At 48.0% G+C, this 23,622-nt stretch overlaps 1 protein-coding gene and 1 non-coding gene across 2 annotated transcripts in view; one reads left to right on the forward strand and one right to left on the reverse strand.

Moving 5' to 3' along the window:
- Positions 1-1,914, reverse strand: part of VANGL2 (VANGL planar cell polarity protein 2) — a 30,559-nt gene extending 28,645 nt beyond the window's left edge. The window contains exon 1 of the mRNA XM_039459810.2: positions 1,612-1,914. The gene's annotated coding sequence lies outside the window, so the exon portion shown is untranslated. The remainder of the gene's footprint in view (positions 1-1,611) is intronic.
- An 8,574-nt stretch (positions 1,915-10,488) lies between these two features.
- Positions 10,489-10,630, forward strand: LOC120360304 (U4 spliceosomal RNA). The gene has a single exon (XR_005576859.1). It is a non-coding gene; the product is annotated as a U4 spliceosomal RNA (small nuclear RNA).
- Positions 10,631-23,622: the final 12,992 nt, after the last annotated feature.

Here is a 23,622-nt window from a genome sequence, read left to right on the forward strand (position 1 = left end):
CTCTTGTTTCCATCCCTCACCAAAATCCCAAGACTCCTCAGGAACTTTAGGATCTGGAGTCAGGGCTGAGTTAGAAGGCACCGAAGCACCAAACTCTGAGCCAGCTTTCCAAGAGAACAGTGGCCTGAGGCTTTTAACTAAGGCTGGGAATCCAAGAACGTAGCTTCTCCAAGTGCTGGAACCCAGCCTATGATGATGGGGGAGGAAGTTCCTCTTATTCTTCTCCCCGACCCCGCCAATCTTCCAAATTCCTCTAGGACTACAAGTAGATCCCTTGTTCCCTATTCCCCACAACACACGCCCTCTTCCTGAAAACCCCATCCCCCCAAAACAGGCACTTCGTAAGACAACCCATTCCCTCCCACCCGTAGGTCTGAGATATTTAAGGCACTACCCCTGAACCCAGGCCAGGCCATCCAAGAAGTCTCAAAATCCTGCAGACAGCCTTCCTTTTGGGATTTTTGCCAGGAAGATCTGCCTGCAGAGACAAGGGGTACCCCGACACACACTCAGAAACACACATATCAGCTAAGGCAGGTAGACACACACTGACACCTACCCAACAACACGAGTTTACACACAAGAGAACACAGATTCACTCACACCCCTTCCCAGTACACAGGTGCACACACACCTATCCACATACACTCCATTCTGCTCTTACACATCCACCTTCCTCGGTACCTACACACCTCTTTCCCATAAACCCCTCTCCCAGTACACACACATAGACATACACGCCTTCCCCTAAGTGTACATACAAACACATATCCAAACACACCGCAGATGCATGGCCAGCCGCTTCCTGGCTGCACACACACTCAAGCACAGAAACACACCTACACATCTAAGCCAGGGGCCCACCTGCAGGAACCTGCAGCACGTCAAGGCGCGCACACACACCAAAACAAAGAATCATCCACACGGATCCTCCACCAACGCTTCAAAACTCACTAACGCAGAGCCCACAGTCCCCTAAATGGGTAAATATGAGTGGGGAGAGGGATGCCACCGCCTGTCGCCTCGACCCCTATACACACGCAGTCTGCCACCGCCAGCCCCATCCTCGAGCTGTACAACACACCCTGTCTACTCTGCGCAGCCCGCCCCGCTGACTCCACTCTACACCCTAAACTCATACCTGCCTCCGTCCCTCCCCACGGTCCTGAGGGGTGTATGCACGCCAAAACACCCTTGGCTTCCAATACCTCCAGACTCCGATCCTTCCACGCCTCTCCCCCCCACCTCCAACACAAGCTCCCAGTCTCAGGCTTCAACCCGCTCCCCTGGGGATCATTAAGGCCCCCACCCGGGCCCAGGAAAGTCCCCGGCTCTCCAGGCCTGGGCTCCGCCCCCTCTCCACGAGCCCCTTCCCCTCCCCAAAGTTGGGGGTACACTCCGCTGCGCCGTGGGGAAGCGGACCGGAAGGGGGTTGCCCGGAGCCCAGCCCCCCTCCCCCATAAGCCACCCTGCTCGCTCTGGGGTCGGGCACCCCCTGGCCCTTTGCATGATTTTCCTCCTTTTCCGTTTCTTTTTTCTCTCTCTTCCTTTCCTTCTTTTTTTTTTTTTTTTTTCCAAACTTTGCCCGCGCCCCCGCGGCCCGGCACTCACCCGCCGCTGCGAGCTGCCGGGTGGGCTCCGCGGGCGCCCCGCTCGGCCCGTCGCCTTTGTATCCGCAGCGCTCCGGGTCGCTCCGAACTCGGCGCTCCCGGACAGGCGGCGCGGGCGATGAGAGGTGTTGGGGGGGCTCTTGAGTCTGGTCACCCCCGGCTCCGTCCCAGACCGCTGCCTCTTCCCCCTCAAGGCCCCGGGGGCTGGGGGCCAGGGGGGAATAGGGGGCGCTCAGGCTCCCATGGCGGGACCAAGGATCAAGGAATCAGGGATCAGGAATCAGATCGGGAGCCGGCGGCGGAGGGGGGAGGGGGCGGAGGGGGAGGGGACGAGGGTGGGGGGTGCAGGGGGCGGGGGAGCGCGAGCTCCCGGGTGCCGCCTCCCGGCTGTTCCCGCAGCCGCCGCCCCTCCTACCGCCGCGTCCATTGTCTGCGGCCCCGCTCTTCCCGGAGTCGCCGCTCCCCCGGCCCTGCGCCTCCAGATGCCCGGCGGCCCTCCCCGGTCCTGGGAATCCGCGGCGGGGCTGCCACCCGGGTCCCGAACGGTGGCCGGGGAACGCCTCGATTCTTGGCCTTGGCCCAGCCCGCAGTGCCTCCTGGGGCTGTCTTTCGACCCCTCCTGTCGGAGACGAAGCCCCGCAGACCCCCGGGGCTGGCCATGTTCTCTTCTTTAGGGCCACAGACCCGGCTACCCGAAATCCAGAGGAATCTGGAATGTGGGAAGATTGATTTTTTTCCCCCCCTAGGGGTGCGAGAAGGGAGGGTCATTCCTGATTTTAATTAGTGGCGAGGGACGCACGCTTCTTCCCATGCATACGGGGATTTCCCTGACACCGTCCCCACCATATCCCCTCCTTCCAAAAATAATTTAATTACTTGAAGTTCTAGCTGCGAGCAGCGACCGCCCCAGTCTGGGACGCTCCCTCATTAACACGTTTTTCCTCCCCTCTGGTTTGAGTGTTGGGATTAATTACAAAGGGAACCCTGCCCTGGGGGAGAAGGGGAGGAGGAGACGGCGAGGGCTCCTGGGAGTTTGGATGGCGGAGGAGAGGGGACCTTCTCCCAGAAAACCTTCAAGAGGAAAAATGCCTTGGCCGGTTGCATCCCCAACCCCAAGCAGGCAGGCTGTCCATCCCAGGAGTTTCAGATACTTTCGAGCTGAAGGTCACACAGATTGTAGGGTCTCACAAAATACCCGGCAGGTTTGGGGCATTTCTGCCTCCCAGTATGCCAAGAAACCAGTTAGAGTTGTAGTATATCTGACCCCACAAGAGCGACCTCCCGCTGTAAAAGCCTGGGCTGTGGGAAGTCCATGTTCTTCCTGAAGTAAATGAAAGCAGCATTCAATTATCATTAGTGTTACTGCCGTGCAACCCGCCACTTAGAGTAGTATCACTTCAAAAGCATCTTCACATACTTCTTCCTAAGCAGGCCAAGGCCTTTTCAACATCTCAGCCTCCATCAGTTTCCAGTCCTGGCACCTGCTCTCACCCGGTGATTTAGGAATCCCAGAGAAGGAGACTCCCAGCCTCTGTTCCTCACTTGTTGGAATTTTTGCTCCTCCCTGATGAAAATTTTTTTCCTGAGACCTAATCTCACCCCTTTTGATGGTTCATTCCAAACTGTCCAAAGATGAGGAGAGAGCCACCTTTGCTGCGTTGTTCAAAGACGCAGAACAGTAAAACACACTTTCTCCTCTGCCCAAACTCGGCCTTTTCTCATCTCCTCCTCCAGTAGTATAGGTAAGCAAGTGACTCAGCACGAAGACAACATGAAAAATGCAGAATCATCATTTCAGGTACCCAAGTCCCTGCATGCGTCCAGGCACTCATTCACCTTGTGCCTGTCACGTGCAGGCCCTGGGCTGCACTGGGGCTCCTGGCAGTGATCACTGTCAGGTGTATGAGAAAGTGGCAGGAGAGCTGGCAGAAGGTTAATCAGAGAGGACATGGGTGTCCCCAGCCCTGCCCGAAAGCACAGCCCAGTGCTGGGCAGCTAGTGTGTAATTTGACACAGTGTCGGGGCTGCCATGGCACCATCTGACTCCCAGGCAGATTTAGTGTGAGTTATGTTCACATGCTGCTAGCCTGTTTCACAGACCTCAAAGGGCTCCAAAGAACTGGAAAAAGGGGGGCCAGTTTACGGATAATTACATAAACTGGCCCCGCTGAAAGCCAGATGCCAGAATTACAGGTAATTCCGTAAACTGGCCCCACTGAAAGCCTGAAACCTAAGTCAGGATGTTAGCAGACGAGAATTCTGGATTAACAGGCATCAGGCTGGAATATGCTTGGTCCCTCCTTTCTCCTCTCTGAGGGTGAGGTTGGGGGCTGTCAGTTACATCTCTGCAATGAAAACACTGGATTACTGAGTTCAACAATAAATTTTATTGGTGTGGTCTGTCCCATTCGGTAATTCTCTTTACTACCTTCTACCTTCACCCCAGGATAGAATCTCATCAGGATTTCACATGTCAAGGCACTGAGTGAAGAAACAGAGACCCAGCTACGAGGCTCATGTGCCCTATGGTCTAAGAGACCTAGCTTAATTCTTTAGAAGGAAGGAGAGCACTGAAATGACATTCAACTGTGATTTTTCCAAAGGGGCCAACCTATAATAACAGAGGGAGCCAGGAGCCTGAGGGACAGAAGAATGGAACAGATTGGACTTTGTACAGCTCCTGTCCTTGAGGACATAGTCGAGTTTCTTAATTTCTTCAAGCCTCAATTCCTGTTTATATAAAAAGTGTCTAATGAGGTAACAGAAGGAAAACCCTCCACACACCCACAGTGCCACAGTCAATCCCCAGCCGAGCTTCTCGTCTCTGTTCTGTGCCTACGACACTTCTCATTCTTTCAGGGCCCTTGCTTGGGGAACGAGGTCTGTAGCTAAAGGCCAGAGCCCTCTGTTAAAGCCTTTGAACTCCTCACCAGCTCACTAGGTGGAGGTGGGGGTGGGAGGGTCAGATCGGAGGTTTCCCAGGAGCCCTGGGAGTTGGGCTCTCCTGGGGAAGATTCCAGGAGCTCAAGAAGTGACAGTAGACTCTCCCTGAGGGAAGGTCCAGGCTATAGAGAAGCACCTACGTACTTCCCGTGTGGATGAAGCTGTCCCGGGAGGTCAGGCCCAGACCACAGTAGCAAAAGTTAGGTTTTCTGTTCTGATGAAAAATAGGGCCTTTTCTTTTCTTTTTCTTTTTTCTTGAGGCGGAATTTCGCTCTTGTTGCCCAGGCTGGAATGCAATGGTGTGAACTTGGCTCACTGCAACCTCCGCCTCCCGGGTTCCGGTGATTCTCCTGCCTCAGCCTCCTGAGTAGCTGGGATTGCAAGGCATGTGCCACCATGCCTGGCTACCTTTTGTATTTATAGTAGAGACGGGATTTCTCGAGGTTGGTCAGGCTGGTCTCAAACTCCCAACTTCAGGTGATCCTCCCGCCTCGGCCTCCCAAAGTGCTGGGATTACAGGTGCGAGCCACTGTGCCTGGCCAAGTAGGGCCTTTTTATAACGCTGCACAAAGAAGGAAATCCTTGGTACCTTACTCACAGAAGCTTAACACACTAGCAGGATGGCTGTCAAAGTGTTTCCAGGTGAGCAGTTAGCAATTTCAGCCACCTCCCTCCCAGGTACACGCGACTGCAGTAATGAACCCACATGCAGGGTCACAATCACCATCTTCTTCCAGCCCTGCTGTGAGCCTGGGTACAAGTTCATCTCCCAGAATAGTCAGAGATCTTTCTCCAGCCTCCACCTTCCCAGAAAGGCTACTCTTGATGCTTACAAAAGGATTTCCGGACCCAGTCTATATTGTGAAATACCTGGGTTTTGGGGGTGGAGGGTTACCCCCATCACTTTTAGTAAAAATAAAAATAATAATAATAATAATAATAATAATAATAATAGCTCACAAACGCACTTTACTATGTCATAGGCTTGTGGTGAGGTGTCTCTCATGTAAGACCCTGATCTCTAAGAACAAGGACCATGCCTCATTCATTTCTATATCTCTGGTACATGAAATTCACTAAGTTAGCTCTAGCTGCCTTCCCTTCTAGCTTCCTCCTTTTCCTCCCTTCCTCATCTGTGAAACCTTGACCACTCCCTATTCATCCAACCTTTATTAAGTGTGAGTTTCCTCAAATCCAATCCCATTATCATGAATCTAAAATGTTACCTACAATTAAACCCGTGGTTGTGAACTTTGACTGCAGATTTTAATCACCTGGGAAGCTTTGAAAACACATCAGTGCCCAGGACCATCCCAGACTAATTAATCCAGAAACATCTGAGGTGTGACCCAGCTATTGGCATTTTTTTTTTTTTAAGTTACCTCAGTGATTCTAATGTGAGAAGCACTGAAGTAAACTCTTTCTGATTTCCTTCTTCCTTTTTGGAAGAGCAAATGCTGTCTACCTCCCTTGCCTAGGACTAGTCCCTGCCGGTGTGCACTGTATCCTGTCCTTTCCCACCTCCACCCATTATTCCCAGTCTCTCCTGTAACTAACTTCGACCTCTTCCCTGAACTTTGCCCAGCAGACATAATAAAATGAAATCTCTTCCTCCACTCAGCAGCCTCCTCTTTCTTTACCCTTCGCTTCTTTTTCTTTCTCATTCAACCTTCTTAAAAGACTAGATTCTTCACCAATATCTCTCTTCACTCCTCAGCTCCTTGCACCCCAGCCGTCCTTTCAATGTGTGTGGGTTTTCTTGTTTGTTTTGCTTTTGAGACGGTGTCTTGCTCTGTCGCTGATGCTAGAGGGTGCAATGGCGTGATCTCAGCTCACTGCAACCTCCGCTGCCCAGGTTCAAGAGATTTTCCTGCCTCAGCCTCCCATGTAGTTGGGATTACAGGTGCCCACCACCATGCCCAGCTAATTTTTTGTATTTTTTTTTTAGTAGAGATAGGATTTCACCGTGTTTGCCAGGCTAGTCTTGAACTCCTGACTTCAAGTGATCCGCCTGCCTCGGCCTCCCAAAGTGTTGGAATTACAGGCATAAGCCACCGCACCCAGCCCTTCCAGTGTGTTTTCTCCTCCTGACTTCAAATACTGTTATTTCCCAGAATTCAGCCTTTGGCCCCCTTACTCCCCACTCCACATGCTTTTCCAAAGCAATGTCATTCACTCCTGCGGCTTCGGTCAGTGCTCACTTATGAATGCTGCTAAATCCAGGTCTATCTTGTGAGCATCAGACTCAAATTTCTAACTTCCTACCATACATTTTAACTTGGATATTCCTTGGGTATCTTAAACGTAATAGGTTTAAAAGGAATAACATTATCTTCCTTCCACTGCTATCCCCTTGGCTTATTCAGACCTTTATCATTTCCAAACATGTCTCATTCGCTTCCAATCCATCTTCCTCCCTCAGCCAATGTGATTTTTTTGTTTTGAGATGGAGTATTGCTTTGTCACCCAGGCTGGAGTGCAGTGGCGCAATCTCAGCTCACTGCAACCTCCGCCTCCTGGTTCAAACAATTCTCCTGTCTCAGTCTCCGGAGTAGTGGTAGGGAGGTGCACGCCATCATGCCTGGCTAATTTTCATATTTTTAGTAAAGATGGAGTTTCACCATATTGGTCAGATTGGTCTCAAACTCCTGACCTCAGGTGATCTACCTGCCTCGGCCTCCCAAAGTGCTGGGATTACAGGTGTGAGCCACCGCTCCCAGCCGCCAATGTGATTTTTATGAAAGGGAAATCAGCCTGTCACTCTCTTATCTAAAACAATCCACGGCTTCCCACTGTCTGCAAGATGAAGTCAAAACTTTTTGGCACCATATATAAGAACCTTCAGACTCCAGCTTACTCCCCTTCTCCAGGCTTATCTCCTAGCGCTCCCTGTGCATTTAAAGCCCACACTTTCAGCACACATACATCCAAACTATACCCATCTACTCATCGTTCTGCCAACTTGCGGCTGTATTACTTCTCTGCCTTCTCACAGTTTCCTTTTCCTAAAATGTCTTCCTCCTTCTTCCTGCCTGGAAAGTTCTGTTCATCCTTCAAGACTCAAGTGTGGCCTCCTCTGCAACTCCTTACCAACTTTCCCAAGCAAAGCTGGATGACGCCACACCCAGAGAACCTCCTTTGTGCCCTCAAAGCTCTGCATACCTTTGTTTTAGCATCTATGACTTTATATGGTAATTTCTTAATAACGATTGTACGGTGATTTCTCAATAACAGCATTTTGAGGTTGGAAGAGACTCTGAATTTTACAGATGAGGAAACAGGTGCAAAGTAGTTGCCTCTTTGCCCCAAATCAGACGGCTAATTAGTGGCAGCACCAAGAACTATAACACAGGTCTCCCGACTTACTGTTCAGTAGGCTGTCAACTGCACCACATTAACTGAGCGTGCTTTCATCTGAAATAAAGTTACAGGGTAGTGACTCCTAGCCTTTTGTGGACTTTTGAGACTTCAATGAAAGCGACAAGCTCTCCCCAGGAAAATGTACATATGTACACACACAGAGCTTCGCATCCATTCTGAGGGCATACAGAGGGCTATGTGTGGCATGGTTTAAAAAGAAAAGAATCTAGAAGTAGCAAAATCAGTAAGAAGGCTAACGAAATAGTTTAGAGGGCAGAGGAGGGGAGGGGAGTTGAGCCTGGCTCCAAGACTATGGGGATAGATAAGGATAGAAAAGAAAGCTCGTTGCCAGGCATGGTGGCTGATGCCTGTAATTCCAGCACTTTGGGAGGCCGAGGTGGGTGGATCACCCAAGGTCAGAAGTTCGAGACCAGCCAGCCTGGCCAACATAGTAAAACCCTGTCTCTACTAAAAATACAAAATTAGCCAGACATGGTGGTGCATGCCTATAATCCCGGCTACTTGGGAGGCTGAGGCAGGAGAATCGCTTAAACCTGGGAGGCGGAGGTTGCAGTGAGCCAAGATTGCGCCATTGCACTCCAGCCTGGGCAACAAGAGCAAAACTCTATCTTGAAAAGAAAGAAAGAAAGAAAGAAAGCTCAAATTTGAAAGATGACCTGCAGGTGGGATGAATAGGGTTGAGGAACAAAGAGGCATTTAAAATGACTCAGAGGCTTCTGGTATGGATATTAAGGAAGATGGTGATGCCACACATAAAATTAGGGGCTGCTGAGAGAGCAGGTGTAAAGGGAAGATAAAGTGTTGGGTTGAGAGCTATCTCAGGTGTCTGTGGGCTATCAGGGTAGGGACATCCGTAGGAAGCTGTTAATAACATAAGTACTTCCTGCATCTCTCCTGTCACTCTTTCTCAGGCCATCTGGACAATCTATTATTCCGTAGCCCAAACACATGATTTCCTGCCCCGAATCCCGTTCTTCATCCTATTCCCTCTATATGGAGCACCTTCCTTGCCCTATCACTCATATCTAAAATATTTCAAGGTTCAATTCAAATATTTTCTTAAGTCATTCCTGACATCATCAGTTTGACTTAATCTCTTTTCTATAAAATCCCAAATATTTCTCCAAATCTCTCCCACCATATTCGCTATTTTGTCTTTTTTTTTTTTTTTTCTTTCTTTCTTTTTTTTTTTTTTTTGAGACAGGGTCTTGCTCTGTTGCCCAGGCTGGAGTGCAGTAGAATGATCTCAGCTCACTGCAGCCTCAACCTCCCCAGGCTCAGGTGGTCCTCCCACCACAGCCTCCCGAGTAATTGGGACCTGCCACCATGCCCAGCTAACTTTTGTATTTTTTGGAGAGACAGGGTTTTGCCATGTTGCCCAGGCTGATCTCCAACTCCTGACCTCAACTGATTCACCTGCCTTAGCCTCCCAAAGTGTTAGTATTACAGGTATGAACCACCATGCCTGGCCATATTCACTATTTTGAATTTCAGTTACTTATGCTCCTAAGAAAAAGAGGCAAGAAGAAACAAAAGATAGATGGTACAAATAGATAACAAATAACACGAAAAAATTTAAACCAGGCTATATCAATAATTCCATTAAACATAAATGGTCTAGCCGGGCGCGGTGGCTCAAGCCTGTAATCCCAGCACTTTGGGAGGCCGAGGCGGGTGGATCACGAGGTCGAGAGATCGAGACCATCCTGGTCAACGTGGTGAAACCCCGTCTCTACTAAAAATACAAAAAATTAGCTGGGCATGGTGGCACATGCCTGTAATCCCAGCTACTCAGGAGGCTGAGGCAGGAGAATTGCCTGAACCCAGGAGGCGGAGGTTGCGGTGAGCCGAGATCGTGCCATTGCACTCCAGCCTGGGTAACAAGAGCGACACTCTGTCTCAAAAAAAAAAAAAAAAAAAAAAAAAAACATAAATGGTCTAAATACTCCAATTAAAAGCCAGGCACTGTGGCTCATGCCTGTAATCCCAGCACTTTGGGAAGCCAAGGAGGGCAGATCAGTTGAGATCGGGAATTCAAGACCAGCCTGGCCAACATGGTGAAACCCTGTCTCTACTAAAAATACAAAAATTAATCAGGCATGGTGGGGTGTACCTGTAATCCCAGCTACTCAGAACACTGAGGCAGGAGACTCACTTGAACCTGGGAGGCGGAGGTTGCAGTAAGCCAAGATTGCACCACTGCACTCCAGCCTGGGTGACTCAGTCTCAGAATAAATATATATACTCCAATTAAAAAGCATAATTTGTCAGATTCCATTATAAAAGTAATATCTAACTGTATACTGCCTAAAAGAAAACCTTTTAAATATAGACACAAATAGGTTAAAGGTAAAGGGATGGAAAAATGTACCATGCTAATACTAATCAAAATAAAGTTGGAATGGCTACACTAATAACATAGATTTCAAAGCAAAGAATATTGCCAGGGATAAAAAGAATCATTTCATAATGATAAAGAGGTCAATTCATCAAGAAGACATAATAATTCTAAACATTTATGTACCTAATAACAGAGATTCGAAGTACATGAAGCAGCTTTGCACAGTGGCAAGTACCACAGCCAATGAGGTTTATCTGAGGCACAACTATTTCTAATTGAAAACTTTTTCCAACACCCTACCATGATGACTTGCAACATAGTCAGCATTGACAATTTTTGACAGTCTCTACGGAGACTGAATTTTAAAAACAGAAAACTCTGGGTCAGTCACAGTAGCTTACACCTATAATCCCAGCACTTTTGGGAGGCCAAGGTGGGTGGATCACCTGAGCCCAGGAGTTTGAGAGCAGCCTGGGCCACATGGTGGAACCCCGTCTCTACTGAAAATACAAAAATTAGCCGGTTGTGGTGGCACACACCTGTAGTCCCAGCTACTCGGGAGGTGGAGGGTGAGACATAAAAATCACTTGAACCTGGGAAGCGGAGGTTTCAGTGAGCTGAGATCATGCGACTGCGCTCCAGCACGGGTGACAGAGTGAGACTCAGTCTCAAAAGAAAAAATAATCGTAATAAATACAAATACAAATACAAAACATTAGCAGGGCATGGCGGCTCAGTCCTGTAGTCCCAGCTACCTGGGAGGCTGAGATGGATCACCTGAGCCTGGGGAGGTAGAGGCTGCAGTAAACCATGATTGTGCCACTGCACTCTGGCCTGGATAACAGAGTAAGACTCTCTCTTTATCTCTGTCTCTGTCTCTAGCTCTCTCTCTCTTTCTCTGTGTGTGTGTATGTGTGTGTATATAAGTGTGTGTGTGTGTGTGTGTGTGTGTATAACATGAAGCCAAAACCAACAGAACTAGAAGGAGAAATTGGCAAACCGACAATGATAATCAGTAATATCAATACTCAACCTTAATAATAGATAGAACAAATAGAAAATCAGTAAAGATATAAAAGATTTGACCAACTAGGTATCAACTAATTTGACTCAATTGACTATAGAACATTCCCTCCAACAGCAGAATTTTTTTCGGGAGGCTGAGGGAGAATTGCTTGAACCCGGGAGGCAGAGGTTGCAGTGAGCCGAGATTGTGCCATTGCACTTCAGCCTGGTGACAGTGAGAGACTCCATCTCAGAAAAAAAATTGACAATTTGAGTCTAAGCATCATATGGAAATGCCAAAGACCTGGAATAGCCAAAACAACTTTGAAAAAAAGAATACATTCAAAAAACTTGTTATAGAAGGTCAAAATTTTTTATAAAGCTACAGTAAGCAAGGCAGTGTAGTACAGGCATCAAGACAGAGAAATAAATCCGTTGAACAGACTGAGAAATTCATCAATGGACTCACATACATATGGTCAATTGATTTTTCACAAAGGTACAAGAACAATGCAATAGACCTTTCAATAAAGAACGGTTGAATACCTACATGCAAATTAAAAAAAAGAACTTCAATTCATACTTCGCATTATACACAAAACTTAACTCAAAATTGATCATAAAATGAAATATAAAACCTAAAACTATAAAACTTCTGACAAAAACAGGGAGAAAATCCTTGTGACCTTGGGTGAGACAAAGATTTCTAACACCAAGAACATTATCCATAAAAGAAGTAAAATGATAAACGGGACTTCCCCCAAAATTAAGAACTTCCTCTTTCAAAAGACACTTTTAAGAGGTGAGAGGCCGGGCGTGGTGGCTCAAGCCTGTAATCCCAGCACTTTGAGAGGCCGAGGCGGGTGGATCACGAGGTCAAGAGACCAAGACCATCCTGATCAATGTGGTGAAACCCCGTCTCTACTAAAGGTGCAAAAAATTAGCTGGGCATGGTGGCACGTGCCTGTAATCCCAGCTACTCAGGAGGCTGAGGCAGGAGAATTGCCTGAACCCAGGAGGCGGAGGTTGCGGTGAGCCGAGATCGCGCCATTGCACTCCAGCCTGGGTAACAAGAGCAAAACTCCGTCTCAAAAAAAAAAAAAAAGGAGGTGAAAAGACGAGTTACAGATTAGAGGAAAACATTTGCAAATCACATATTGATTTTCTAAAAACTTGTATTCAGATTACATAAGTAACTCTGAAAATCAAAGAAAGAAAAAAATAATGCATAAAACTATTGCAAAGGGAAAAATAAAACTATTCTTTTAGTCAAGAAAAGATGGATTGTTCAATAAATGGTATTGGGACAATTGAATAGTTATTTGGAAAAAGAAAAGTTGAATTCTTACCTCATTTCTTAATCTAATAACATGCAGATACATTAAAGTGTTAAAGGTAAAATACTACCCACAAAAAACTAATAATATCAATATGAAAAAAGAACAATAATATAAATATGAAAAGAGAACAAATAAAAATTTTGGAGCAGGGAAAGACAAAGCCCAAAATACAGAAGTCATGGAAGACAAGATTATATATTAGACTAAATAAAAATTTTCTGCATGTATATAAACCTACGGATCCTGCGGTTTTGTGATTCTAGAGATCCTAGAATCAATTAAAATTCCAAATAATCCAACAGAAAATGGAAAAATAATAGCTATCACTTTACATCACTTTACCCAAGCAGCAAGATTTACAATTTGGATAATATCAAGTAAAACCATATCTCTACTAAAAATACAAAAATTACCCAGGCATGGTGGCACGTACCTATAATCTCAGCTACCAAAGAGGCTGAGGCAGAAGAATCACTTGAACCTGGAAGGCAGAGCTTGCAGTGAGCTGAGACGGCGCCACTGCACTCCAGCCTGGGTGACAGAGTGAGACTTCATCTAATAAATAAATAATAAAATGGAAGAATGTAATTGCTTGTAGTAGTTCAGTCTTGTAAAGAGTAAAGGCATTTTTGGCCAGATGCAGTGGCTCATGCCTGCCATCCATCCCATCCCTTTGAAAGGCTGAGGTGGAAGGATTGCTTGAGGCCAGAAGTTCAAGACCAGCCTAGGCAACAAAGGAGACCTCATCTACATACACACACACAGACACACAGACACACAGACACACACACACACACACACACACACACACTTAGCTGGGCGTGGTGGCTCTCATCTGTAGCTCCAGCTACTCAGGAGGCTGTAGCAGGAAGATCACTTGAGCCCAGGAGTTTGGGCTGCAGTGAGCTAGGAGAGCACCACTGCACCCCAGCCTGGACAACAGAGTGAGATCCCACCTCTGAAAACAAATGGGGAAAAAAACACTTTTATTTTACCTAAAATAAATTGTAGTTTTAAAAATATATATATTGCTTAAATGTTTAAAAGGATGAAAGCAAATTTTAAATAGGCCCAGGATATAAACAGAAAATTCACAGAAGAAATACAAATATCTAATAAGTACGTGAAATTATTGTCAACCTAAAATAACAGGAAAATTCTAACTAAAGAAAAATTTGGTATTTCTTTTTGCCCATCAAACTGGCAAAAAAAAAAAAAAAAAAAAAAAAAAAAGATGATGTTCATTGTTATAAAGGATAGGGAGAGGCCGGGTGCAGTGGCTCACGCCTGTAATCCCAGCACTGTGGGAGGCCAAGGTGGACAGATCACGAGGTCAGGACTTCGAGACCAGCCTGACCAATATGGTGAAATTCTGTCTCTACTAAAAATACAAAAATTAGCTGGGCATGGTGGCGCATGCCTGTAATCCCAGCTACTCGGGTGGCTGAGGCAGGAAAATGGCTTGAACCCAGGAGGTGGAGGGTTGCCATGAGCGGAGATTGCACCATTGTACTGGGCAACAGAGCGAGACTCCATCTCAAAAGTAAATAAATAAATAAATAACAGGCAGGGAGAAATGTAGACTCTTACATGTGATCAGAAATAGTGTGGATTGATAAAGCCTTACTGAAGGGCAATTGGAAGTATCTATCAAAATGCAAACTGTACATTCTCTTTAATCCAGTAGTTTTATTTCTAGGAATCTACCTTCAAAAAATGTGCATATAGGCCGGGGGCGGTGGCTCACACCTGTAATCCCAGCACTTTGGGAGGCTAAAGTTAGGAATTCGAGACCAGCCTACCCAACATGGTGAAACCATACCTCTGCTAAAAATACAAAAATTAGCTGGGCGTTTTGGTATGCTCCTGGAATCCCAGCTTCTTGGGAGACTGAGGCAGGAGAATCACTTGAACCTGGGAGGTGGAGGTTTCAGTGAGCCGAGATCACAGCACCGCACTCCAGCCTGGGTGACAGAGTGAAACTTGTTCTCAAAAAAAAAAAAAAATGCTCACATAAATGCACAAATATAAGCATGATGTGCACTGCAGCACTGCTAATAATGAAAGATTGAAGCCATCAGCAGGAGAAAAGCTCGATGAGTTATACACATATATCCTATGCAGAAGTTTAAAAAGTGAAGTTAGGGCTGGGCATGGTGGCGGCTCACAGCTATAATCCCAGCACTTTGGGAGGCTGAGACGGGTGTATCACAAGGTCAGGAGTTCAAGACCAGCCTGGCCAAGATGGTGAAACCCCATCTCTACTAAAAATACTAAAATTAGCCAGGTGTGGTGGCGAGTGCCTGTAATCGCAGCTACTCAGGAAGCTGAGGCAGGAGAATCGCTTGAGCCCAGGAGGCAGAGGTTGCAGTGAGCCGAGATCGTGCCATTGCACTCCAGCCAGGGTGACAGAGGGCAGGCGTCTAGATGCACATCAAGTCCAGACATGATGGTACCCACCTGTACTCCCAGCTACTCAGGAGGCTGAGGCACGAGAATTGCTTGAACCCAGGAGGCAAAGATTGCAGTAAGCTGAGATTTGGGCACTGCACTCCAGCCTGGGTGACAGAGGGAGACTGTCTCAAAACAAAACAACAAAAAAAGTGAAATAGTCTATAGGTGTAGATATAGAAAGATGTTTATAATGTATCGTTAAAGGAAAAATAAGTAGCAGCACATATTCAGCTAAAAAGAAACCTAACAGTAAACGTACAATGTAATTTCAAATTCATGCATCTATGTGTTTATATATATTTGTAAGCTGAAAAGTCTGGAAAGATACAAACTAGTTAATGGAGTGAATAGGGATGACTTTGAGCGAGGGCTGTTTGATTGCCAAGTAGCAGTCATACAGTTTTTGAACGCTACATACCGTGACACTTGAATTTGTCACAATAGACATATATTACCTTGGTAATTTTTAAAACATGTTTAAAAATGAGTAGTCCTATGGCTTCCAGTGAAGTGAAAAGGGACAGCTTCTGGAGAGAAGTAACGTATAGGAACTTCATCTGAAATGTCAAATGGAGTGGAATAGACCCGTATCCTCAAGGCGAATGGTAACAAGCAGATGTTGAGATAACTCAGCAACTTGCAGTGGGAGCTAAAGCATTGCTTAATGTAGCCACCGCTTACTGAGCTCTGCCATGCACTCACACTTGGCTAAGAGCTTTAATGATACCTCTAACAAGAAAACATGTTGAGAGGAGCCTAGCTCAGTGACTCACGCCTGTAATCCCAGCACTTTGGGAGGCCAAGGTGGGTGGATCACTCGAGGTCAGGCATTTGAGACCAGCCTGGCCAACATGGCAAAACCCCACCTCTACTAAAAATACAAAAATTAGCCAGTGTCATGGCGCGCGCCTGTAATCCCAGCTACTTGGGAGGTTGAGGCACAAGAATTGCTTAAACCGGGGAGGCAAAGGTTGAAGTAAGCTGGGATTGGGCCACTGCGCTTCAGCCTGGGTGATAGAAGGAGACTCTGTCTCAAAACAAAAAACAAACCAAGAAAACATGTTCAGAGATTTGAAGTAACTCACTCCAGGTCACACTGAAACTCACGTACTAGCAGATAGATGATTTCAGTAAAATTCAATGTGGTGAGTGCCATAATAGAGATATGAATAGAAAGACCAGATGGCACTCAAGGAGCCAGGCTGGGGCTATAGGAGAGACATACCAAGTTGGGGCACTTTTCTGAAGGTGAGGACACCTGCATTGTCTTTAAGGATGAATAGGAAGTATATTCACCCTTAGGTGAAGTACAGGAAGAGGAACCCCGGGAGCAAAGGCACAGCAGTAGGGAGTAAGAAGGACTGTGCCAGAGAGCTTTCAGTGCCTTCGAATCGCTAGAGCAAAAAATACAAAGGACAGAATGACCAGTGGGGCCGGGCAGACTGGCAGGTGCTGCACTGTCAAGGGACTTTCACACCATGTTGAAGACCTTGAGTTTTATCCTGGAAATAATGGGGAATCATTAAAAGGATGGTATAGAAGTGTCCTGGTGGCCAGGTGCAGTGGCTCACGACTATAATCCCAGCACTTTGGGAGGCCGAGACGGGTGGATCATGAGGTCAGGAGTTCAACACCAGCCTGGCCAAAACGGTGAAACCCCGTCTCTATTAAAAATACAAAAATTAGCCGGGCATGGTGGCAGGCACCTGCAATCCCAGCTAGTCAGGAGGCTGAGGCAGGAAAATCTCTTGAACCCGGGAGGCAGAAGTTGCAGTGAGCCGAGATCATGCCCCTGCACTCCAGCCTGGGCAAAAGAGTAAGACTCCATCTCAAAAAAAAAAAAAAAAGCATCCTGGTTCAGTTTGCATTTTGGGTGGCTAAATCCGAGGGCAACCTGAGGGTGGAGCTAAGGGGAGGAAGCTGAAAGGCAGGGAGACCAGCTAGGCCACCACAGTAGTCCAGGTGAAGGAAAGCACTGGTAGAACTGATAGAAAAGCAGAAGTCACGTTTAGGAGGTAAAAGGAATAGCCACTGATGATGGATTCGAGGCGAGACTAGAGGGAACCACGTGTAGCCGCAGTCAGGGCAGCTGAATGCTGATGGTGCCATGTTTTGCCGGGAGGATGCCAGGAGAGGAGGGGGGTTGAGGAAGGGAGAAGATAAGGTGGCCGCTTTGTGATATGTGGAGCTGGAGATTCTGGGAGACGTCCTAGTAAGAAGTACAACTTTACAAACTCAGAAAGCCAACTTCCTTCTGGGAGCGCCATGGGAAGGCTCTGAGGTGGCTCTCATTCAGTTTGTCCGTATTGTACCACCTTTACTGCCACCATCTCCACCACAATTCTCCACAAAGTTCCTCCTCTGATGTGCTCTACTTTGGAAAGTGTCACCACGGTGCACCCAGGCTCCCAGGCCAGAAACCCCGGAGTTCTCCTGCAGCCTGCCACATTTAATAAATCACGACATCCTGTTGAACTTACCATTGAAATAGCTTTCTTAAATCTGTCTTCCCTTCCCCATTCCCATTGCCACTACCTAAATACAGACCCTCATCTTCATGCAGCTGACTTGGCAATAGCCTTTTAAAACTGCTCCCTGCACAGAGCTTACGTTCACTCAGCTATCTTCAGAAATGTCCTAAAAGTAGCCAGATGTTGTGGCTCACGCCTGTAATCCCAGCACTTTGGGAGGCTGAGGCAGGTGGATCACAAGGTCAGGAGATCAAGACCATCCTGGCCAACACGGTGAATCCTGCCTCTACTAAAATATTAAAAATTAGCTCTAACTTCTCAGGAGTCTGAGGCAGGGAAATCAATTGCCTGAGCCTGTATTTCAGAATCCAGAACAGTGCCTACAGGCAGAGATTGCAGTGAGCCGAGATCTCACCACTGCACTCCAGTCTGGCGACAGAGCGAGACTCTGTCCTCCATCCCTCCCCCACCCAAAAAAAATTAACTGGGCATGGTGGTACACACCTATAATCTCAGTTACTCTGGAGGCTGAGGCAGGAGAATCACTTGAACCCAGAGGTGGAGGTTGCAGTGAGCTGAGATCATGTCACTGCACTCTAGCCTGGGTAACAGAGTGAGACTCTGTCTTTAGAAAGAAAAAATGTTCTAAAAGTGATATTTCGAAAAGGTACATCTGATAATGGTGTTTACCCCACTAGAGAACGTTCATTGGTTTCCCATCGCTGTGTGGAAAAGCACACTCTCCCTAGCATAACAGACATGGCTTCTCTTGACCTGGCCCTGCTTGCCTCTCCAGATCCAGACCATTCTCTGTCACTCCCCTGTCCCACCAGCCCTTCGAACTTTATGTCCCAACAATACCACACTGCTTATAGTGTGCCCTTGCTCACCAGGGCCTCTCAGGGCTCCATGCCTTCATACCTACAATACCTTTACATCTTAGGTGGGGTTCCCTGGGAAGCAGATTCCTGAACTCTGAGACTGTATACAGGAGCATGTCAACAGGAGTGTTCTTGGGAACACCTGTGAGGTGTGAGGGACGCTGCATTAAGCAGAGAGAGAAACTGAACAGCAATGCAATGGCAGCAGAGGTGTCTGTCCAACCCATGAGGGCTCTCAAGTTGGGATAGCTTTGTAACCCCACATCAACCAGGCATTGCCTGCCCTAGAGAGAGAGCAGCCCCTCAAGCAAGGTGGCTTTCCTCCTTCAAAGGCAATTCCTGAAGAGGGACTCAGCTGTGAGTCAACACTTCCACAGCTAGAGAAGTGAGTGGCTTGTCCAGTGAAAGAGGAAATCTGTAAGGGGGGTCTTGGCGGCACACCACAGAATTCACTGTACACATCTCATAGTCTTCAAAATCCAGCTAGGATTTTATCGGCTGCCTTCCTCACCAGCACCCTCTTTGAGGTCATCACTCACTTCCTTGCACTACTATTCGTTGGGAAATTGATATGTTTACATGTCTGTCTCCCACACTCTCTTCCAAGTAGATGGTGGGGGAGGCCTGAGCCTACTTCAGAATCAGAACAGTGCCTGGCACACTTTGGCTGCTTCATCAATGCATGTTGCACTGAATGAATCGGAATCAACCAATGAAAGAGGCAGCTGCAAGCTTATAAACCAGGGAGGCTGGAGAGTTTAATGCCAGAAAGGATAAAAGGGAGGTAGACAGCAGAGATTCTCACCTGGGAACCACACCGGAGGCCCTGCTTGGAAGGCCTGAGAGTCCCAGGTTAGAGCAGATCAAGGCTCTGAGCTTGTGGTGTCCAAAGAGGGGCAGGAGCCAGAAAAAAACCTGGAACCTATAAATAGCCATAGATTATGGCTCATGGAGCTGGGAGACAAAAGGTAAAACTTCAAGGGGAGAAAGGGCTTCTAGGAGAGAGGAAATTAGACGGCTTCCTATCCTTGCTCTGTACCTGACAGCTGTCACTCAGACTCCTACATTAAAAAGAGAGCAAAAAAACAAGCAAACAGATATAGACGTGTTCAAAAACTACAGAATTAGGTAAGCATCCCCGGATACAGAACATGCACACAGCACAGACACACAATAAATGAGACAGGCACAAACCAGAAAAAAATCAATCTGCAAATGGTAGACCATAATATATGTAAATGAGGCTGGGCGAGGTGGCTCACGCCTGTAATCCCAGCACTTTGGGAGGTGGAGGTGGGCTGATCACCTGAGGTTGAGAGTTCGAGACCAACCTGACCAACATGGGAGAAACCCCGTCTCTACTAAAAATACAAAATTAGCTAGCATGGTGGTGCATGCCTGCAATCCCAGCTACTCAGGAGGCTGAGGTAGGGGAACCACTTGAACCCGGGAGGGGTATGTGTGTATACATATATGTAAATGAACCACCTATGAATTCTAAACTCTGTTTATCTGTGGTCAACCCTCAAGCCTCCTTCACCTTCCAGAAATCTCAAGTAGAGAATTCCAGATTGCAGAATTGTAATTCCTTAGTCCTTTGTCCCCAGTCACGCCATTTCTTCTCTTTTCGGGTTCTCAGTAGTAGCTCCTAGCCGGGGACAGGAAGAGGGAAAACGTTTCTGCTAGTAGCCACTAGGGGGCAGTGTTCAACAAGCAATAACCAAATCGAACTTCAACTTGCTGCAGGGAGGGGATGGAGGGGGGACCCAGAGAAGGGTCCTCAGACCAACACATTGCTCTGATCACACCCCTGACCCATGTCTCCATTTTGTTTCTGCTTCTTCAGCCCCCTTCTCCTCAGCTGCAGTTTCTCCATCCTTCATTTAGTAGATTTCATAGACTATCTATTTGCTCAGAGAAGACGGAGCTCAGGATTTCCCCCTCAGGGAGAGGCATCCCCCATAGCCTCTTGTCCCTTTCCATTCTGTCCTGGTTCCCAAGGGGGTCAGGATTCTGGAGTTTTCATCTGGACCCCTGACCAATGCTCAGGAGCCCACACGAGGGGCTCGATTCCAGGGCCAGCTCTCAGGGGCTGCGTGCGTCCTGCTGCGCGGCTCGGCTGATAGAAGTGGAGTTGGCTCTCAGTCCCCTACACTGCCTTTAGCCTGGCACCTTGTACCATGCACAAACTGTACAACAGCACAGTTGCCCCTGCTACTTACTGCCCCTGAGATTGCATCTAATGAGCATTTATGGTGCTGAACACCTTCGCGAGGATCTCATTTGATCCTCATCACACCCCGTGGGGCTTGTAGACTTTCCTGCTTTCCTGTGAAAAAGCTGTCACTCAGGGAGGGCTTGCGTGCAGTTCGCTCCCTGTGGCACAAAGGGGAAAGGGAGAGACAGAGCAGGGGGGCGGACCCTCTGGCTGCCGGGAGCGGGCTTCCTCCCCTCTAGCCTGGTGTAGCTGCGCTGCCACCACGGCCTCCCTTCTTCCCCTCCCCTGTCAGCCGTACAGGCGCATCTCTGCTTCCTCCCTTCTCCCTGCGCTGACTTCCCAGTGCTGAGCCTCCTTCTTCTGCCCATAATCCTCACCCAGTGAGAGGTCAAAAGCTCAGGAAAGAACACAAGGATAAAGCAGAAAGATAAAGGAAGTGGGTGGTGAAAAGGGCTTTCCAGAGTAAGCAGCAGCAAAGGCAGAGAAGGCAGGCCCTGCGCTGGGGTGGAGGGAAGGGAGGCGGGTGGAGGGAGGGAGCAGAGCGCTCCCTACACTGTGCCCGGACTTGGGAAGGGGCACAGACAGGGCTGCCATTGTGTGGGGCACAAAGGAGCCATATGCCTGGCAGCCAATGACAAAGTGTGTGTGTGTGGGGGGGGAGGTATTTGCGTGTGTGTGTGTGTGTGTGAGATGTTTTAGGCGCCCTCCGCCAGCCCCTGGGCCTTGCCTTCTGCTGTCACTGGTGGTAGGGTTTGCTGAGTTACAAGGCAGATGGGGGCATTGAGGAAGACAGGACCGGAAGGTCAGGCACCTGTGGTCACTAGGGCTGGAAGAGGACATGGACAGCTGGGGGAGCTATGGCCATGCATAGGATACTTGGCAAGGGGCTACAGGAGGAAAGCAGGGGTGAGGTGCAAGAGTCCCGTTCTCCTGGGGTTCCCCAAACTGCACCTCTCCTACCCCACCACCTGCTACTTGGGTTTAGAGGGATGTGGAATTAGGGACACAGAGCAGATCCTCTTCTAACAATCCCTTTTCGCCATCCTCCCTATCTGCTAGCCCCAAAGCTTTCACGTTCCCCTCAGCCCAAGGACTTCCATCTCCCTGTCCTCTCCCTCCTCCCCCAGTGCCCGCTCCCCTGCTCCCTCCTCCTCCCACTCTCCACCTCCTCCTGTCCTGCCCAGAGGAGAAGAGCTCCAAGAGCTAAGAGCGGCAGCGAGGCCAATTGATTATCTGAAGAAATTCGGAGCTAGCAGTAGAACAGCTGCAGCTTCCCCCTCTCACCACCCCCAGGCCCTCAGGGATCCCTGAGGGGAAGGGCCCCCTAACCACCTCTGCTCTCCAGCCTAGGCAAAGAGACAAGAGAGGGAGGCAGGGCACCAGAGGACTGCAGCTGCTGAGCACAGACAGGCGCAAAGCTCTCGGCGCCAGGAATGGAAGACTTGGCTTCGAAACCCAGGCTATCGTCATGGGTGAGTCACATCACCTGTCTGGACAGTAGTTTACCTGCCCTTGAAGAAAAGCTGTTGGATTCCGCGATTTTTGTGTTCCCGTCCAACTCTCGCCCTTTGGAATCTGGAAATTCTCCCTGATCTCAGTTCAGCCCTCCTTTTTGCCAGGCTCTGGGCAGAGCACATTTAATTTAACTCACATGGGGAGGGGAAGATGTGAAGACCGACCTGTATGGAAGCCCATCCCTAAGTCTGACTCAAGCCCCTCTTGCTGCTTATATCATTCTTTGTTCATCGAAGATGAAAACCCATAGCTGGGCATGGTGGCTAATGCCTGTAATCCCAGCATTTTGGGGGGCCAAGGCGGGAGGATCACTTCAGGCCAGGAGTTCAAGACCAGTCTGACCAGCATGGTGAAACCCCATCTCTACTAAAAATACAAAAATTAGCCGGGCTTGGTGGCAGGCACCCATAGTTCCAGCTACTCGGGGGGCTGAGCCACGAGAATGGCTTGTATCGGGAGGTAGAGGCTGCGGTGAACCAAGATCCCGCCACTGCACTCCAGCCTGGGCAACAGAGCAAGACTCTGTCTCAAAAAAATACAAAGAAAAAAGAAACCCCTCAGAGACTGAAAGGTGCCTCTGCGTTTGCCTCCTGCTGTTTGCCTTTAGCCTTCTCGTATGACCTTAAGTTTGGAAAGGATCTTCCAGTGAACCTAGCCAGTGTTCCATCTGAGGCAGGAATGTGCTCTGTGATTTCTCTGCATGTGGTTGATTCTCCAGCTTCTCTATTTGGAGTTCTCCTCTTGAGGCAGTCAGTGCCATTACTGGACAGCTCCAGGTGCTGTAAAACTTTTCTTGCGATTAAAATTTGCTTTCCTGTAAGTTCTACTCACTGGTTTTGTTCTGCCTCCTATCGCCCCACAGAATATCCATTTTTTATTCTTCTTTCAATATTTAAAGATGGGTATCATATTACCCCATAAGTCAACTCTTATCAAGGCACATATCCTCCGTTTTTCAACTATTCCTTCTAAAAACTGGTCTCCAGACCTTCTGGTTTCTTTGCCATACAACCTTAAATCCTCTCTTGTTTATCAATGCACCTGTGAAAATACGGGTTCCAAAAGAAGACTATCAGGCTGGGTCATTTTAGGAGGCAGAGGGGAGTTGGCAGAAAATGGTACAAAGAACCTGAATTTGGACCTTAGTTGTGCCCCCAATTAACTGTGTGACCTTCGGTAAGACCCTGACCTTCTCTGAGCTTTAGTGTCCCCATCTATAAATTCTTTTGAGGGACCCTTCAGCACTCTTATCCCTGTCCATATTCTTTCCGTCTCAGGCCTGCCTTCTGTTTTCCCCAGTATCCTGAGTCTGTGGAACACAAAACAGGCCAAGAACTGAGATTGCAAGGAATTTTGTCCCAGCCTGGAGACAATAAAGGGGAAGGCAATATCTCAGTTTCATACCATAGCTCTTCCCAGCAGCGTGAACCCACAGACACATGTTTAACTTGGGTTCTACTGGC

The sequence above is a fragment of the Saimiri boliviensis genome, chromosome 19 (genome assembly GCF_048565385.1).
Source record: "Saimiri boliviensis isolate mSaiBol1 chromosome 19, mSaiBol1.pri, whole genome shotgun sequence".
Taxonomy (NCBI): domain Eukaryota; kingdom Metazoa; phylum Chordata; class Mammalia; order Primates; family Cebidae; genus Saimiri; species Saimiri boliviensis.